This window comes from Xyrauchen texanus, chromosome 39, assembly GCF_025860055.1.
Source record: "Xyrauchen texanus isolate HMW12.3.18 chromosome 39, RBS_HiC_50CHRs, whole genome shotgun sequence".
NCBI classification, from domain to species: Eukaryota; Metazoa; Chordata; class Actinopteri; order Cypriniformes; family Catostomidae; genus Xyrauchen; species Xyrauchen texanus.
Genome location: NC_068314.1, coordinates 522332 through 543686, shown reverse-complemented (window position 1 = coordinate 543686; position 21355 = coordinate 522332). Strand labels below are relative to the sequence as shown.

Here is a 21355-nt window from a genome sequence, read left to right as displayed (position 1 = left end):
AACATGTCCATCATACCACACAATTCATCTGAAAGGAACCCCATTTATAAATCATATATACCCCAAAGCATTGATCCAATTACCCCGCACCCTTAAACAAATTCAAAGGCTGAAATTAACCCACGTACTGTTTGTTATTTGTATGTTTTCACTTTCTGTATTGTATATACAGTTTGTTACACAGTATGCACACTTTTGTATGTTCGACAATGCATTGCACTTTCTAAGCTTATGTATGTATTCCCCCTGTTGTACCCCTCTTTATGTAATTCCTGATATCATCTTTTATGGACTCTCTATGAATGTTCTGTTGCAATAAAACATAAAATCAACTCTGTATTAGTGGTTCACACATCTAGAGGAAGACATGGATGTTATCAGAGGGTCTCTGGAGGAATCATCTCAGTGTAGAGTCTCACAGCGACACCTCAGTGTACGTCGCTGCAGGCCAAACGCTGCCTGAATGTTGTGTGAACGTTGTTTGAATCATTCTGACAAGCTCCTGGCCTGCAGCCTGTACGAGAGCCACTGGCAGTGTCATTGACACAGATGATTATGACAGTGATATGTGTCAGTTTGTAAGTGATAGCGTGGATAGTTAGAGTCACTCAAAGACAGTTTTCAACAGCACGAAATCTTGTTTATGCAGTGAATTCATGATAGCCACACAAAAAGTTCCTTCCAGATTTAAAGAACTAGTTAAAGATAGACATCTAACAGTACAGAAAAAATCAATGTGTGAATGTGTGTCAATTTTTCTGTAAATATTGTAGAGGTGCACACACTCACACACACACACACACACACACACACACACACACACACACACACACACACACACACACACACACACACACACAGATGTTGGTCTACCTATCATTATGAGGACTTTCCATAGACATAATGACTTTTATACTGTATAAACTATAGATTCTATCCTCTAAACCTAACGCAACCCCTAAACCTAACCCTCACAGAAAACCTTCTGCATTTTTACTTTTTCAATAAAACATTGTTTAGTATGATTTTTAAGCAATTTGAATTATGGGGACACTACAAATGTCCTCATAAATCACATTTATAGCATAATACCCTTGTAATTACTAATCTGTAACTTACAAAATTGTCCTCGTAAATCACAAAAACACGCACACACACACACACACACACACACACACACACACACACACACAAACACACACACACACACACACACACACACACACACACACACACACACACACACACACACACACACACACACAAACACTGAACACAGCCTGAGGTGTCGCTGTGAGACTCTACACTGGGATGATTCCTCCAGAGACCCTCTGATAACATCCATGTCTTTCTCTAGATGTGTGATCCACTAATACAGAGTTGATTTTAAGTTTTATTGCAAAAGAACATTCATAGAGAGTCCATAAAAGATGATAAACACACACTCCCATGATTTAAATGGATTAATTCACATCCAAACTATTCTTTTGATATAAAGCTCACTGTATTACTGACAAAAACTACATTGAAGCTATTTAAATGGGGGAATATGTTTTAAAAATGGTTATAATTTCTATGTGCAATTGCAGCAGTATTTATCTGGCCCAAAAATGAGAATTAATGTGATAGCATGAAACACAGCAAAAAGCTTTCATTTGTATAACTTTGAAAACAGTGCTGAACGTCTCGGGTTACATGTGTAACCCTTGTTCCCTGAAAAAGGCGGAACGAGATGTTGCGCTGCTAAGCGCTACGGGGAGACACGTCTTAGTGTGACCAGCTGAATATGTATGCAACACGTCAATGAACATTGACTGGAATTTATAACCTCTGCCGATGTAATCATTGGACGCACCTGGCGCAGTGGCTATAAATAGATGCGTCACCGGTGCATCATCAGATATTTCGTCTGAAGAGCAGTCCTGGGACGTCCCAGTGCGGCATAGCAGCGCAACATCTCGTTCCGCCTTTTTCAGGGAACAAGGGTTACACATGTAACCCGAGACGTTCCCTTTACAAAAGGCTTCACTACAATGTTGCGCTGCTAAGCGCTACGGGGAACGCAATACCCACGCCGCCGCACTTGGGGCTGTCCGGACCCCTACGGTTGTGGTGTGCTCACAAAAACGCGAGAGGTCTCAGACATGAGCTTGAGATGTCGACTCAAGTGCGTAAGAGCCCGGAGTAGCATAAACATCTAAACCAAGAGAATTTGATTAATGTGTGCAGAGAGGACCAGCCTTCCGCATCACAGATTTGTTCAGTGTCAACTCAAGGGCATAAGAACCTAGAGTGGCAAGAACATCCAGACCATAAAAGTTTAATGAATGTGCGCAGAGAGGACCAACCTGCCGCACCACAAACTTTCTGTAGAGGGAGACCTCTAGCAAAGGCTTTATAGGAGGAGAGCCCTCTGGTAGAGTGCGCCCTAAAACCTACTGGCTGAAGCTTGACCTGCGCCTAGTAGGCCCGGGCAGTAAGGTCCCTCACCCAAAGTGACAACCCGGTCACGGCTTCAAAGTGAAGAACTGCTGCCCTGACTTTACGCCACTAGCAAGTGCGGTGGACATAATTCTGAAGGGCACAGACTGGACAAAGTCTGAGTAGTCTTTAGCTGCTCCGGCATTTACAAACGGCAGGGAGCAGAAGTCTTAGAGAATGACTGGCCAAGGGTCGAGAAAGGCACCTTGGGCAGGCAGTCAGGGTGAGGGTGCAAAGAATGCTCTTGGTCCTACCTGGGACAACTCAAAACAGGCCGGCAAAAGAGACAGAGCCTGTAGTTACCCAAGTCTCCTTAGAGACGTAATTGCCATATGAAAAACCATCTTGAGAGTCAGAAGTCTACCAAACGCTGACTCTAGAGGTTTTAAAAAAAGGGGGGTCTTACCCTGTGAAGAGGTCCTAGCAAGGATGCCTCTTAGAGGGCACCCCGCCCACCAAGGCATGGCAAGCCGAAGTGGAGGCCACATAGAACCTGGCAGTGGCGAGGCAAGTGCCCGCTGACAGTTCTTTCCACAGAAAATCCAGAACTGAAGCAAACTGGCAGTTAGCTGGTTCTGTAATTTGAACTTATTAGAAGGAAACGCATGCAGGCGCATTTGTGCCATGTATGCGGCACCACGAACAGCACCCCCGAGGGGGACTGGGTGACTCGGGGAGAAGTAGAGGAGACATTGCGCTATCAACAGAGGCGAAGAGGTCCTCTTCTGCCCTGTAAAATCTACCCAGATCAGTTCCAAGGGAGGGAGCCCTAGCACTTGCAATGGTCTCGATAACTTCAGGAGAAAGCCCTGTGAACCTCAGTTGGTACCCTACAGGGGCCAAGCATGAAAGGTTTCACAACTCGGGCCGGGGATGAATATGCCCCTGAGCCTGAGAAAGAAGGTCCTACCTGATCAGAATCGCCAAAGGCGAACCGTCGAGGAGAGATATTAACTCCGAGAACCATATCCTGTTCAGCCAGCGCAGCCATTAATAGGAGGCAAGACCCTTGCTGGTGAACATTGCCAAGACTCCCGGAGCAGAGAAACCGGGAAAGAAACGCATACAGACGCATTCTGGGTCATGTATGTGTTTTAACGTCCAGACCCAAGGGGCTGGGTGATTTCAGGGAGAAGTCGAGGAGACATTGCGCTATTCATAGAGGCGAAGAGGTCCTCTTCTGCCCTAAGATCTCACCCAAACTTGTTCCAAGTGGAAAAAGCCCGGCATTTAAAAAAGGTCTCGATAACCTCAGGAGAGAGCCCTGTGTCCCTCAGTTGGTACCCTTAGGGGCCAAACATGAAAGATTCCACAATTTGGGGCAGGGATGAAACATTGCCCTGTGCCTGAGACAGAAGATCCTTCCTGTTCGGCACCGCCAAAGGCGAGCCGTCGAGGGAAGAGATTAGCTCCGAGAACCAAGCCCTGTTCGGCCGGCGCTGTGCTATCAGTAAGAGGCAAAAACCCTTGCTGGTGAACTCTGGGCAACTACTACCTTAGGGTGGAGTTCTTAACTCCCCCGTTGGTATTTTCTGTCTGGACCGTAAATCTGCTCCCATATACGGGCATCCAGGGATATAACTGCCTGAGTGACAGGAGCTTGCCCTGGGCCCTAAGGAGAACCCAACATGTCAGAAATACAGCTGACAAGAACGTGGGACTCCTTGATGATTTATCTAAGAGGCTACCGCTGCATTGTCCACCAGCACCAAGACATGGCAGCCTCAGGAGGAGGTATTTCAGGGCCAGAAATACAGCCATCAACCCGAGACAGTGACTGTGACAACCGAGCTGATGACCCTCCTATCCCCTTAAGCTGGACGACCACTTAAGGTCGCTACCCCGCCCATCAGGGAGGCGTCTGTCGTTAGCAGCCTGCGACAACAAGACGCACCTAGAGTGGGACCCAAGGCAGAAAACCGGGGTCTGAACCACATAGAAAGGGAACGAAGCCTGAGGCGCATAACCCTATTTAGCCTAGGGGTCTTGGCCCTTGGAAGAAATCCCCTGGCTTTTGGCCACAACAAAAATGGTCTCATGAGCAGAAGGTCCAGAGGGATCACTGTGGACGCCTTCGCCCTGAGACCTGGAAATCATTGATACTGATAACAGTGCAACCTTGACCTAGCCTGACTTTGCTCAGGGTGATCTAAATGGACTCAATACTAGCGGGAGACAGTTGTGCCCGCATTGAGATTGAACTCCATGCGATGCCCCGATAGACAGTGTTCTGAGTGGGAGAGAGGACGCTCTTCTTGGCGTTGAGCCTCAACCCCAGAGAAACAGATGAGCTGAGACGATGTCCCTGTGCTGAACTGCCAGTTCCTGTAACTGCGCTAGGATCAGCCAGTCGTCTACATAATTCAGAATGCAGATGCCCTGGAGTCGCAAGGAGCCAGCGCTACATCATGCATTGTGAATGTGCGGGTAAAAAGGGCTAGGCTGAGAGAAAGAACCTGACCCTGGAAGACTTTGCCCCCGAAAGTGAACCTCAGGAACTTTCCATGTTGTGGCAGAACTTCTAAATGAAGTAATGAAGTGCGTCATAAGATCGATGGTGACCAGCCAAATGAGTTGTAGGGCTTGAGACACGACCGTCTTAACAGGCATCATCTTGGACTTGAACACCCACGGGTAGTTCAAGCTTTAAGATCTAAGCCAGACGCCACCCCTCACCCTCCATGGGAAACGGGAAGTATGTAGTGTAATAGCCTAACTCTCTCTCTGGAAGGGGAACACATACCGTGGCCCCTTTAACCAGGAGATTGATTTTTCTTTTTACATAAGAAGAAATCCGGTTCACAGTAGTGGGAACATACTGTTGAAGCACGGAAAAAACGGCGAGTGAATTAAATCCTGACACCCTTATAAGACCCACAGAAAAGAATACATCCGGCAGAAGTTTCCACGCTGCCGGGATCTATGAGGTGGGTATTATATTTGAACACTTCCTGTTGAGGGGGTGTCAGGTGTTCCGCGTCCTAAAATAAGGCAGGAACAGCGGTACACCCAACTTTTAGTTAGAAACCTCTGCTTCCTAAAACGCCAAAGGCGGCGGGGAAGGAGAGGATTTGTGAGGGTACCGGGAGGGGCGTAGTGAATAGAATATGCGCCCCATCCCGAGGGGAGCTACCCCCACTGGGTTAAGTGCAAGACACTCAGGGTTTTTTCCTCCTTGAGATTACTGCCCTGAGATCTTGCTTTGGAGGCTGTCGGGGGCGATGAGCCTTTCCCCAGTCCTGACGAGGGGGAACACGGCCCGAAACGCTCTGTTTTTGAGCCTCTCTTCTAAGAGCACCGGGGTGGGACTGGGTGGCCGATGGCCCCGCCCCCTGAGTGCGGCGAGGGAAGAATTGCCCAAACGCTCCCTCATGGCTTTTTGCCTTCTGGAACCTGGAGATAACCGTCATCATAGCGTCTCCGAAAAGCCCAGACGGCGAAATTTGGGCATCAAGGAGAAAAGTTTTATCTTTGTCCTTGATGCCTGATAGGTTGAGCCATAAATGTCTCTCCGTGCTGACCAATGCGGACATAGACCAGCCAATAGCACGGGCTGTCTGCTTGGTCGCATGAAGAGACAGGTCCGTAGCTCGACGAAGCTCAGAAAATGCTTCCTCGTCGGGCGCGGAACCTGCACTCAGGTCCTTAAGCAGATCGGCCTGGTATGCCTGCAAGACCGCCATGGTGTGCAGGGCAGCACCAGCCTGACCAGCCGCTTGATATGCCTTCCCCACTAGCGTGGAGGTGGTCCTGCACGGCTTCGTGGGGAGTGAGGGTCTTTTCATTGATGACGCCGAGCCTGGTGAGAGATAGCCCGCAAGTGTCTCTTCAACCTGCGGCATCATCGAATACCCCCGTGCCTCAGCACCCACGATAGTCAAATATATAGACGTCGAGGGCACGTGAACACGGGAAGTATAAGGTCTCTTCCATGAACGAGAAAGCTCATCATGGAGATCATTAAAGAAGGGAAGGGACTGATGAGGCGTTCCCTTCCCCCGGCCACCAGACAAAAATCTATCTGTCAATTTGGAATGTTTGGGGGTCTCTTGTTGTCGTGGCCAGTCTAATTTAAGCTTGGCCACAGCATGAGAAACCACGTCGAGCAATTCCTCTGCTGGTTTATCAAGCACGGAATGCCCGGCGGTGGGTAGCTCCGCTGAACCAAGTGAGTCGCGGTCTTCCTCATGAACTGAAGAGGTGTCGTAGCACGCTTCAAGATCACGGGAAGGACCGGCTGGATCTGTGGAGAGAGCGGGCGAAAGGGAAAAACCCATCTCCCGCTCCTCCGCCAGATCCATGCGAGAGCCCCACGAGTGAAGTGTGGGCGCTGACTCCCGGAAGTGAGCAAGGCGAGCGCGAAGCACTGTGCCCGAAAGCAGATCACAATGCTCGCACCCGCCCTGCCACAACGCGAGAGCAGCATGCTCTTCCCCCAAACAAATTAAACAAAACTGATGCGTGTCCGTCTCAGGCAAAAAGCGGAGACAGGGAGACACGCATCGTTTGCCCTGATTCTCAGTCATTTCTCTCTTTTTTTTTTTTTTTTTTTAAATGACCGATATATATATATATATATATATTTGTATTTTCTTTTCTTTTCAGAGGAAACAGAAAGGAGAAAAGGTATCAACTGCACACTGCCTAACGGAATCTAACTCCTAACAGAGGAAAGAAAGTTTGACAGATTTGTGAAAGCACACATAACAGAATGGCTCTGAAGACAAAATGTGTGATGATGCACCGGTGACGCATCTATTTATAGCCACTGCGCCAGGTGCGTCCAATGATTACATCAGCAGAGGTTATGAATTCCAGTCAATGTTCATTGACGTGTTGCATACATATTCAGCTGGTTACACTAAGACGTGTCTCCCCGTAGCGCTTAGCAGCGCAACATTGTAGTGAAGCCTTTTGTAAAGGAAACTCCAACATTTCACAATTTTACAGACAGTGTTTTGTGATATTACATGTCAACATCTATTTTTCTGTTGCCTCATTAATGAACGAGATGTTACACAATATAACGAGTCTATTGAAAAGTCTCATTTACAGCTCCAGTATCCTCACTGATGTCTCGTCTCCGGACCGGATGAATGCCAGTGAACCATCATCCCAGAGAGCAAGAGAGGGGATATTGTTAATGGAATACCAGCTTACCGAACCCCACACAGTATGTGAAACAGAAGTCTAAATGCAGTCAGTAGTATGCTACACTGCGTTGTGTTGTACTCATTTGTATACTGTGCATATATATACATTGCAGAAATAGTATGAGTAGTAATGTAGTATGCTGTAAATCTGAAAGATGGGAAAGGACAAATCTGGGACTGGCATGACAAACACATCGATATTTAATAACACTTTTCAGCGTCCAAAGAATCAAAAACACGCTGCTTTTCAGCCAGCTGCATCAAATCATAATGACATTCAGACACGTGGACAAGCTTCATACATCTCTCTCCTCTGCCACTGTCTATTCTCCTAAAATACTCCCGCTGCCCCTCGCTGGACCGCGAGGCTGGTGTGGCGCACAGGTGGAAGTCATTTGCCACTTATCTTCCTGGCCTCGCTCTGCCCAGATTCTGCTCGGCCCTGCCCTGTTCACCACATATGCTATTCCAAAAATAGCCAGAATGTGCTCTCTCTTTCAGTAACTACACAAAACTCTTGTTACTCTCAAACTATAAATCACATATATTTTATTATATTAAAGCAGTTGTTTCACCCATAGTGGTGGACATCCTGTAATTGAGTAAAAGTACAGGTACCCTGATGAAATATTACTCCAGTAAAAGTGAAATTACTCTTTTTAAATATCCAATTGAGTAAAAGTACAAAAGTATATGCTTTTAAATGTATTTAAGTATAAAAAGTACTGGTCTATTAAAGTGACAGTTCACCCAAAAATGAAAATTCTCTCTTCATTTACTCCCCCTCATGTCATCCCAGATGTGTGTGACTTTCTTTCTTCTGCAGAACACACATTTTTAGAAGAATATTTCAGCTCTGTAGGTTCATTCAATACAAGTGAATGGTGGCCAGAACATTGAAGCTCAAAAAGCACATAAAGGCAGCATAAAAGTAATCCATAAGACTCCAGTGGTTTAATCCATGTCTTCAGAATTGATATGATAGATGTGTATGAGAAACAGATCAATATTTAAGTTTTTTATAAATCTCCACTTTCACTTTCTTTTGTTTTTGGAGATTCACATTCTTCATGCACATGCCCTCTTCTGGGCAGGAAGGAGAATTATAGTAAAAAAGGACTTAAATATTGTTCTGTTTCTCACCCACACCAGTCATATAATAATCAGTTGCACGAGCTCTACGTACGTTACAACTTACCCTATGTGTGGCGTAAATGAGCACTAAGTTACAATTGAAACACTACTAAATATTTGAGCGTTGCACCATTAAACTTCAGTAGGACTTAACCCTACGTATGAACTCAATATTTACAGAAGCCTCGACCAGGAGTAACTGATGGAATAAAACTGATATGATATTTCATGACAACATTGAGCTCATGTTTTGTGTGACAGGTATCAATCATTTCGACATATATGATGATGTTGACATTTACACTCGTTTACATTTACGAGAGAGAAAAAAATGACTTTTAAGTGGCTCTTCAGCATGAAAATAGTGCAGTTTTCAGGATTTGTCGCCCCGTGTCGAGTTTCAACACATTCAAAATAAATATAGGATATTAAAATGAATAAATGTCTATTTTTCCATTCTGTTGAATTAATATTTATTTATCACCCCTTATTTATTTTAGATACAGTTCCTATTGTTATTTACACAGGGCAAATATACTATTTATCAAATCTACTTTACTACGTATCGTATATTAATGGGGATATCATTTATTACAGCTGACAGTTACGTGAGCAAACAAGGATTGAACATCAACCGTAACGAGATAAAACTGAACGACTGTTTAACACTTCTGTTACAGGTAAACATCATATTATAAACGTCATATATCACTTTACAGAGAGTTTACGACCGACTAGTAAAGTCTTCCCTTAAGAACAGGTGGTGCAACTAAATCAAGCAGTGACTTAGTTACAAACTAACTAGTAGTTACTAAACCCTTTGTGTGAAGCATACGTCCTAACTTACATGAGACATTACGCACAGCTGGTGCAACTTTACCCTGAATCATCCGAACGACCGAAGACACTAAACAGATGAGACTGTAGATTGAAAACAACTAGACATCTCTTGATTCATGCTTTAGCCTTGTTATTCATTTTAGGATTTTTAATTCCTAAAACAGAGATGGTATATTTTCTTTAACATATAAAGAGAAATAGGCATAATAAACTGTTCTCGGCTCTTTATATCTCTCTCTATATCCTATATTACCCTAAAACCTCATTTGCATTGGCCAAATTGCATTTATACGTTTACTGCTAGCAAGCAAGTCAATTCATGGCAGTTTTATCAATATAATATAAAAATGACTTACCTTGATTTGTGTTTGAAGTTTGACGGCGAGTTCTTGAAAGCCGATACCATCGAGGAGTTTTTTACTAGGTACAGAAGACATTTAAAAATGGCTTTTGGTGCTCAAATGCATTAGACAACCCTATATCTGAACGGTATCCCTCGTTCTGCGAAACTCTCACGAAACCGCATTTGTTGCTGGGTTACGGCATCTATCTCGGCCGAACCCTCCCCACTCTGATCCTGGGCCTGCGAGGATGCCAGTGTGTGCACACATGGAGGGTAAAAGCCGGCCTCTGCGTTTATTTGGCTGCCCAAACGAGGCTTATTAATTATGCGCCGCTTCTCTGTCCAGCCCACTCCCGATGTGAGCCTGGCTGAAGGATGGCCCTCAGAGATGGGGCCACGATGACGAGTGGGAGGGGCAGATCCTGAACTGCAGGTATTAAAGGCCCCAGTGATTCTTCTGTCTGAGGTATGACATTATTTGAGGATCACACACAAAGGCAATTGGAATAAGACACATAACTATGATATTTTATAGCAAAAAGGTTTCCTCAAAAGATGACACATACCCAGCACGATAAAGAAAAGACATTTCCATAAAAGAGCGTGAGTCAGCAGAAGAGTGAATGAGAGTTTAGAGAGAGAGAGAGCAGCATTAGTATGCATCAGGACACTGTCTGTGACTGTGTGTATTAGGGGCTGAGCGGTCCGACTCTATTCATGATCTCTGAAGTGAAGCCAGACACACAAAACGAGTTATGAGCGCTTCCTTACTCCTGGATCCACCTCCACAGCTCTATCTAACACTTACAATCAGGGCTGCACAATTTGAACATGGGAAAAAAGAAAAGAAAAAAGGTTGTCTTCTTCGTATTCACATTGTACCTGTCCACTGTCATACGTGTCAGCTCACTAATCATCATTATTTTTGGAACCCAGTCAACTTGAATATTATATTATTGCAATATTATAATTATATATTGATTTGTATTGTTATTATTATACAATAGTAATTTATTGTGTTATAAAATCTTAACTATGTGACCCAGTTTAAACAAACAGTTCTAACACATTGAGCTTTTCTTTCTTTTTATTTGCCGAACAACTGCAGGAAGAGTTTCTGTGTGTTGCTGAATTCACATTCTTTATTTGAACATCTCTGTCCACAGATGCCCAGTGCCATCAGGTGTATTTCTACATTATCTTGTAGTGGCCAAACATATCTGGAATTATGCAAAAGTGAAATCAAAATCAATCTGGAGCGCTTTAAATATAACGTTCATATCCATGAAAAAAAAATGGCACTTCCTCTTTCTGAATGGAAGGAGATTCTGACCACACAGACTCTAAACATTTTAGATGTATCCATTGTTTAAACATGCAAATAAAATAGTGCTGTCAATCAATTCATATTATCAATCAAATGAATTGCATGAGATGCTGATTAATTAATCAAATTATGTATCTATATTTGCTGAAACGGCCCCCAAATAATGAAAATTCAATTTATAAATAAAAATCAATATAATAAACTACAATAATAAATCTGACAATTCAAAGAAATCACTAGATTGAAACGGATTGACTAGGACACATCAAAAGTGGCTTTAGAAGTCAATGTATAGTTTATTTTCCACTTCTGTATCATTGATCAAGTCTCTCTACAGTCCACAGCGGTGCATTGTACAGTCAGTTCTGTGAGGTAACATTAGGGTTGTTCTCACAGGACACGTTCAGGTGTGTCTCACTGCGGTTGTGTCACATGTCACTGATTTGCATTGTCTCTAGCTATGACCTCTGCATTGTTAGGGCACTGTCACATAAAATGTAGTTTGACACTTTAAAAAGCAGGTCTGGAGTCAGCTGTCTGGTGGTTTGTTGTCTGTACAGTTGGAGCGGATCTTACTGCCCCCTGCTGACAACAACACAGAGGTGCATGTCATGCTTAAAATAGCACAGGTGGTATGAAAGTGCCTTATTAGGTGGCATGGTTATTTGTGTTTTTTTTTTCTTTCTTATCTACAGCCTCAAAAAATCAAATAAACTGTGGTTGGTCATCTTCACATGTCAGTCAGATGACCCCTCCTGTCTCAGTTGAAAAATGATCAGGATAAAATATGAATGTAATGTACCGGATACAACTATTCAAAAATAAAATTTTCACCCTGGAACAATTGAAAGGGATTTTGATCTATTACATTCTGCAAACAAAATACATAAATAATAATAATACTAATAATTGTTTTCATTTCTTAAACTGTTTGTAATCTCTGTATTAGCGATGCACGACAACAGTTCATGTCTGTTTTATAACCACACCATTAATGACAGGCTCGTCTCATTCTCAGCACTGAGACTTTGTTTGTCTCTCCACAAGAGATTCACATGAACACTGAAAGTAGATTAGAATCGACTCAAGAGCAGATCTGATTCTGACTCCTGCAGTGATCATTACTGTGTGTTATAGGATTTCAGAAAAATGAAAAGTACAAATCAACAGCTCATCTATTTTAGAGGTGCGCTTCCATCATTTCGATCAATACAAACAGACTCTGTGGATCCTGTAACAACAGACAGACTGAACGCTGCTCAGAGGAGATTCAGTCTGTAATTTGCTCTCGACGTCAGAACGATTGCTCAGCAAAATCCAATTACAAACACAGAACACGATTTCACCGAATCCATTTACACCATAGTCATCATTTTACCTCTCTTTACTTCCATACAACGGCAGTGAATGAAGAATTCTACCTAAAATCTCATGTTGTGCTCTAAAAACTGTCATACATGAGCAATTCATAACAGAACATACATTTTTAATCAACTTTCCCTTTTTTGTTTTCAGGTTAGCAGATACTGAGAATGATGTGCAATCCCAGTATCACACACACACACACACACACACACACACACACACACACACACACACACACACACACACACACACAGTAAATATCTATAGAAAGAAAGAAAAAGTATATAAATATAATAAATAAAATGAATATGTAACCACTTTTAAGTCTCATTTACCTCAAGTGTACATAATAATATTCACTTTGTTTAGACTTCCAGTAGTGTCCAGGAGAATTTCCCTGAAGATAATTGTAATATTTCATTTGGATGTGAGTACAGATGCAGGACTTGTTTCTCCCCTCATATTTCCCTGATATGCAGTATACTTGATGATGTCTAAATACAGTCAATATTCTTTAGTGAAAAATAATACAGTAAGCATCTGATGAAGCAGGTGATTTATTCATTACAGCACGCACAGAGAGAGAGAGAATAATCAATAAAGACACGGAAACACCTGAAAACTGATGCACAGTATGAAATACACAGAATATATAATAGATGTAACTGTAGAAAGCACATCGATATGAAGACAAAGACAAATCCAACACATTTCTAGTTTTTAAATCCTGGCCAGACGCTTTTTATTGGGTACGAAAAAGAGGACATGTCTGTGAAAAAAGTGGATGTTTGGACACATTTCACAATGAAGTATTATTGATATTGCTGTGATGCTGTGGAGTGACGTGGAGGCGGAGCTCGCCAGTGAAGAGTGCTCAGTTAACAGTTTTAGTTCTATCGGGAAGATACGCAGGCTTGAGTGAAGTTTGAGATGCCATTTATTTGATAGATGTAAAATGGGAGGTAATGTCTCTCTCTTTGGCGTAGGCCCCGTCCGGCAGTCCGAGTTGTACCCGGAACCGTCATATCCTGCCGGAGATAGGAGGCAGGGGCGAGGAGCCTACCCCCCTGCGGGACAGGGCTCAACTGGTGGTGGTGGGGAGGTGGAGGTTGCAGTGCTAGCACACTGAAACAGCAATGTGATAGATTGTGAGCGGACTTATAAAGCATTGGCTTACATGCGATTGGCTGGGAGTTACCCAGCTAATGATGTGATGATGTGCACCTGCTGGTCTTCCCGCTAGAACTACAATCCACTTCCATTTATTGGCGCATTTAAAGCCTTCAGTTATTGATGCATGGTGGACAGTCGTTTACAGAGTTGAGGGATTCATCTCCCCTCACAGACACCTCTCAGACTGATCTGCATGTTGAGTGGCGTAATGACACCTGATATTTTATTGAGACCGGCAGACTCATTGGAAGTACCACAACTTACATTGAAATAAGTGTACACAGATTTAAAAATGAAATCATTTTAGTTCAGTTGGACAGGCAAAATAAGTGACTTATCGAAAATAGAAACTGAGAGGCCATCACATAAACGTGTGTCACATCAACATTTAACTGATGAAATAAATAAATATGCATGAATATGCATCTAGATAAATCAGCTATATTATCACTCTTTTCACAATACATGTTGTTTCAAAGCAATTTAAAATAAAAACATCCTGTAATGTTTTAAAGCCTCTGATGAGCAATCTGACTGTGGCAGGGGTGAAAATCTTCTTCACATCACAATCAATATACATATGCCACATATTATCTGACTGCATAACAATATTGCAATACTGGTCATATATTCACTGAATAAAATATAAAATGATTTCACATGTTTGTTATTTCATGATTAAATGATAAAGTTAATTATGTAGAGCTAGTTAATAATAAAATGCCACTGTTGCAAATTTACCAAAGCGCCAGTGCTCGACTTCAAAGCAAACACACAGAAATCACAAAGAATCAACAGAAGCACTGAAATCTTCAGTTGTTCCACAGTCATTATTAGTATTAGCATTAATATTAATATTACTATTAGCATTAGTATTAGCATTATCATTAGTATTAGCTTTAGAATTAGCATTAGTATTAATATTACTATTAGCATTAGTATTAGCATTATCATTAGTATTAGCTTTAGAATTAGCATTAATATTAGTATTAGCATTAGTATTAATATTACTATTAGCATTAGTATTAGCATTATCGTTAGTATTAGCTTTAGAATTAGCATTAATATTACTATTAGCATTAGTATTAGCATTATCATTAGTATTAGCTTCAGAATTAGCATTAATATTAGTATTAGCATTAGTATTAATATTACTATTAGCATTAGTATTAGCATTATCATTAGTATTAGCTTTAGAATTAGCATTAATATTAGTATTAGCATTAGTATTAATATTACTATTAGCATTAGTATTAGCATTATCATTAGTATTAGCTTTAGAATTAGCATTAATATTAGTATTATCATTAGTATTAACATTAGTATTAGTATTAGCATTATTATTAATATTAGCATTAGTATTAATATTAATATTATCATTAGTATTAGCATTAGTATTAATATTAGTATTAGCATTAGTATTAATATTACTATTATCATTAGTATTAGCATTACTATTAACATTAGTATTAACATTAGTATTAGCATTAATATTACTATTAGCATTAGTATTAGCATTATCATTAGTATTAGCTTTAGAATTAGCATTAATATTAGTATTAGCATTAGTATTAATATTACTATTAGCATTATCATTAGTATTAGCTTTAGAATTAGCATTAATATTAGTATTAGCATTAGTATTAACATTAGTATTAGCATTAGCATTATTATTAATATTAGCATTAGTATTAATATTATCATTAGTATTAGCATTGGCATTCGTATTAGCATTAGTATTAGCATTAGTATTAATATTAGTATTAGCATTAGTATTAATATTACTATTATCATTAGTATTAGCATTACTATTAACATTAGTATTAACATTAGTATTAGCATTAGTATTAGAAATAACATTAGTATTATAATTAGTATTATCATTAACTTTAGTATTACATTGTATTAGCATAAGTATTAGTATTAGCATTAGAATTAGCATTAGCATTAATATTAGCATTAACATTAGTATTAATATGAGTATTAGCATTAGTATTAATATTATTATTATCATTAGTATTAGTATTAGTTTTAGTATTAGAATTAGAATTAACATTAGTATTAGAATTAGTATTAGCATAAGCATTATTATTAGCACTATAATTAGTATTAGCATTAGTATTATATTAGTATTAGCATTAGTATTAGCATTAACAATAGTATTAACATTAGTATTAGCATTAGTATTAGCATTATCATTAGTATTAGCATTATAATTAGCATTAGTAATAGCATTAGTATTAACATTAGTATTAGCATTAGTATTAGCATTATTATTAGTATTAGTATTAGAATTAGTTTTAGTATTATATTAGCATTAATATTATATTAGTATTAGCATTAGTATTAGAATTAGAGTTTTAGTACTAGCATTAGTATTATATTAGTTTTAGCATTATAATTAGTATTAGCATTATAATTAGCATTAGCATTAGTATTAGCATTCGTATTATATTAGTATTAGCATTAGTATTAGAATTAGAGTATTAGTATTAGCATTATAATTAGTATTAGCATTATAGTTAGCATTAGCATTAGTTTTAGTATTAACATTAACATTAGTATTAGCATTCATATTATATTAGTATTAGCATTCGTATTATATTAGTATTAGCATTAGTATTGTTCTTGTTGTTATTCCATTGGTAGTTTGACTTCCTGAAATCTTTAAACACTGTCACTCTGTGGTACTTTAAAAACTACAATTTAAAAGAAACAACCAGCCTAACAAGAACTGTAAAACTGACAAATTCAGAGCTGTTTCCTTATTGGGGAGAGACTGTCCTGAACAGTTATGGTTCAGTTCAGCTACACTAGACTAGACAATATATGTTCTTTTTTATATGCAAAACATATGTTCTGTATTATATGTAAAACTTATGTTATATATTATGTGTAAAATATACAACTATTGTAAATACAGATCCAAAAGCCTGAGATCACATTGAAAATATGGGACTCAAAATGTAATCCTGGAAATAGAGATTTTTGTAATATGATATATTGAAAACAGATAATAATAATTTAGTATTCTGTTGTTTGTAGGTGACAAATGAAATGTATGTAAATCATGTGAAGTCTTCTCATGCTGGAGATCATCAGGTTCTGTTCATGATGTCATTAAAATACCAAATAACAAGACAGTCTCAAATGCATTTTCACTTCACAATCCAACTTTTAAATCAAATTGTTTGATGATAAAACAACGTAAAAAATTACGTTTTTAACTTCCAATAAATGAATGTTTTACAACTGAATCCACCCTCAGTACATGAACCTCTTGTGGTTTAACACTTTAAACTCTTTTTCTGTAAAAGTACTGTTGTCTTAAGGCCTGTCATGTGAAGTTGATCAATAAAACACAAAACGAGTCTAACCGATCTACTGGTGACCCACATGCCTAAAGGATTCTGGTGGAGTTCAGCTGCATTCAGATGGAGACAAGCGGCTGCTGCCATTGAGTCACGGTGTGATGTCACATCTCATAGACTTGACTGAATGTCAGGGGTCACGATTGGCACAAAACGCTAGAGGTGCTTCTTAAGAATGACACAGGCAGAAGCGAGCGCCACAGTTATTAGACCAGAAGTAAGAAAGGACACTCGCAGTGGACAAAACAACAGAATAAAGATCTGCTGTTGTTGGGCTCAATGGATAACTTAAAAGTAAAAGAGTGATTTGTGTACATGACAGCAAGTGTGCATTAATAAACTACCTAACCATAACCCATTAGTCCATGCTGCTGGTAAATTAAATGAATCCCATATAATAATTCATAGAATATTTTACATTTCACCTCACACACTTCATTCATCAGGTCTTTAGTGGTATAGCAACAAAAGCCTTCAGAAAACAGTAAAGATTTAGACATAAACCACCTTGAATGAAAAAAAGAGTTCTCGATAGTTTGTGTTTTACCCTCATAAACTGCTTTTCCTAATACAAAATCCTCTAATCATATCAAGCCAAAAATGATCACACAAAACCTTCAGCCACTTTCATTAAGAGAAAAACAACTCAAGCCGACCAACCACAAACATCCAATGCAGGAATATTCACTCCTGTAGAGACGTGCTTAAAGACTTGAACCTTAAACCGGCTCAAACTGACAACACTTGATCATCACACAATTTACTCTAGCGTTGTTCATTCTGAAAGGGAAAAACTTTTGTGTGTACTGTCTGCCACCGGAACCGCATTGACGCGCCCTGTGTTTGATACCCGTGCCGTGTCCTAGCCACGACGTGTCACCAGGCCAGCATCAATGGCTATTTTCATGGCAAAATCAAAGTAAAACAAGACATACAATAGAAATCAGTACAATATTACATCAATAACAACAACAACAACAATAAAACTACATAAGATCCTTCAATTTGACATTTGATCCTGGTGAGACATTTGGAAGACGCTCCATTCTCGAGTTGACTGACGGCGATGTTTGTATTAAAAAGGTGATTGGCTCGTTTACCTGTAAGGCGGGACTTCCTTTTGTACATCCGCCATGTAGTTGTTTCAATATTTTTTTTCCTAATTAATCACAACTTGTTCTGATTAAACACATTTAATCACAATTAAATTATGGTACATGATATATTACAACAAACATTTAAAAAAATCCTCATAAATCTATTTACTTTATTCTTTGTCTCAAAGAACTTGAAAGAAATTGGTTAGTCATAATTTATTTTAAATTTATTTAATATTTTAAGTACTTTTTACATTTATTTTTTAGAAAAGTTAAACACATTTTTACAGGTATAAATTTTCTTCCTTTTTCTCCCCAATCTGGAACGCTCAATTCTCAGTGTCAAATCAAATCAAATCAAATCACTTTATTGTCACACTACCATGTACACAAGTGCAACAGTAGGTGAAATTCTTGTGTGCAGTTCCGAGCAACATAGCAGTCATGACAGTGACGAGACATATACCAATTACAATAAACAACATACGTACACAACACAATTTACATATCAAATGTACACATACTTACACAACACAATAATAATATACAATGTACAGTAAACAATACACACAATATACAATACACAATATACAATACAATAAGTAGGAGTATATGAATATATATATATATATATATATATATATATATATATATATATATATATATATATATATATGAAGTAGTATATTGAGGAGAATATGTTGACAGTCCAGTGTGAGATAATAGGTGAATAAAGTGCAGTGCTGATTATTGATGCTGATAGATCAAGTGTTCAACAGTCTGACTGCTTGGGGAAAGAAGCTGTCATGTAGTTGGCTGGTGCGGGTCCTGATGCTGCGATACCGCCTGCCTGATGGTAGCAGTGAGAACAGACCATGACACGGGTGGCTGGAGTCTCTGATTATCCTCCGAGCTTTTTTCACACACCGCCTTGTATATATGTCCTGGAGGGAGGGAAGCTCACCTCCGATGATTTTTCTGGCAGTTCGCACCACCCTTTGCAGGGCTTTGCAGTTGTGCGCGGTGCTATTGCCGTACCAGGCAGTGATGCAGCCAGTCAGGATGCTCTCTACAGTGCTGGTGTAGAACCGTGTGAGGTGCTCTAAGTCCTCATGATGGTGTAGTGACTCTCCTCAATCGGGTGGCGTAGGACAAACCTCAGTTGTCTCCGCGTCTGAGACTGTCAATCCGCGCATCTTATCACGTGACTTGTTGAGCGTGACAGTTTGGTTGCTAAGGAGACCTGACTGAAGTCACTCAGCACGTCCTGGATTTAAACTCATGACTCCAGTAGTGATAGTCAACGTCAGTACTCACAGAGGTACCCAGACCCCCATTTTTACAGGTATTCATCTTTTATACAAGTATATGTGTACATGCCATAAGATCAGTGCACATGTTGTCATTTCAATTTGGGCAAAATCTTCTGCTGTTTTCTAGATGCCATTTTTTAATCATAGGATCAAATGGACAAGTTTCTCTTGCCAATAAAGTTTGATATGAATTGAACCCAAGTGTACATTACCAATGCATTATTAGACACTATACATACAGATATTAAACATATTGACTGCTGACATTTTTTTATCATTTTTACTCATTCATAAAACTATTATTTTCTCTGAATATCATTCAGTCTCTACAATGTCTGCAGTTTGCTGAACGACCAGGTCCTTCAGTCTCTATCGTGCAAACTTTGGGTCTCTCTCAGGTGGTTTCGCTTTTGAAACGTGTTCAGATTACCGTTTTTGTGCAATGCGAAGAGATACGGCATTGATGAAGAACCTTCATTCTCCGTACAGTAAATTCAGTCACGTGTTTATAATGGCCGGGACATGCGTCGCGCACAATGAATAAGCGTGCACTGCTTCACACAATCAGTTTCTGTGTGAGGATGTGCAGTTGAGTCGAGCGTGAATCCTCCTGAAAATGTAAATATGCCAATGGTAGCCACAGACCGTGGGGAAAAACATTAGTGAAGTTTCACTTATTGTACAAAAGTGTCTGGGTTTGTTCCTACCCTGCAACTCGGGACACCTTTCTCATATCGTGTCTAAGTTTTAGGAAGATTTTTTTTTTTAAATAAATATACACTCACCTAAAGGATTATTAGGAACACCTGTTCAATTTCTCATTAATGCAATTATCTAATCAACCAATCACATGGCAGTTGCTTCAATGCATTTAGGGGTGTGGTCCTGGTCAAGACAATCTCCTGAACTCCAAACTGAATGTCAGAATGGGAAAGAAAGGTGATTTAAGCAATTTTGAGTGTGGCATGGTTGTTGGTGCCAGACGGGCCGGTCTGAGTATTTCACAATCTGCTCAGTTACTGGGATTTTCACGCACAACCATTTCTAGGGTTTACAAAGAATGGTGTGAAAAGGAAAAACATCCAGTATGCGGCAGTCCTGTGGGCTGAAAATGCCTTGTTGATGCTAGAGGTCAGAGGAGAATGGGCCGACTGATTCAAGCTGATAGAAGAGCAACTTTGCCTGAAATAACCACTCGTTACAACCGAGGTATGCAGCAAAGCATTTGTGAAGCCACAACACGCACAACCTTGAGGCGGATGGGCTACAACAGCAGAAGACCCCACCGGGTACCACTCATCTCCACTACAAATAGGAAAAAGAGGCTACAATTTGCAAGAGCTCACCAAAATTGGACAGTTGAAGACTGGAAAAATGTTGCCTGGTCTGATGAGTCTCGATTTCTGTTGAGACATTCAGATGGTAGAGTCAGAATTTGGCGTAAACAGAATGAGAACATGGATCCATCATGCCTTGTTACCACTGTGCAGGCTGGTGGTGGTGGTGTAATGGTGTAGGGGATGTTTTCTTGGCACACTTTAGGCCCATTAGTACCAATTGGGCATCGTTTAAATGCCACAGCCTACCTGAGCATTGTTTCTGACCATGTTCATCCCTTTATGGCCACCATGTACCCATCCTCTGATGGCTACTTCCAGCAGGATAATGCACCATGTCACAAAGCTCGAATCATTTCAAATTGGTTTCTTGAACATGACAATGAGTTCACTGTACTAAAATGGCCCCCACAGTCACCAG

General features: G+C 40.1%; 1 protein-coding gene across 1 annotated transcript in view; it reads right to left on the bottom strand.

The window, feature by feature from the left end:
* The window catches only part of LOC127632445 (interleukin-1 receptor accessory protein-like 1-B), a 443487-nt gene that overhangs the window by 194602 nt on the left and 227530 nt on the right, over positions 1 to 21355 (bottom strand). The gene's annotated exons all lie outside the window — the stretch shown is intronic.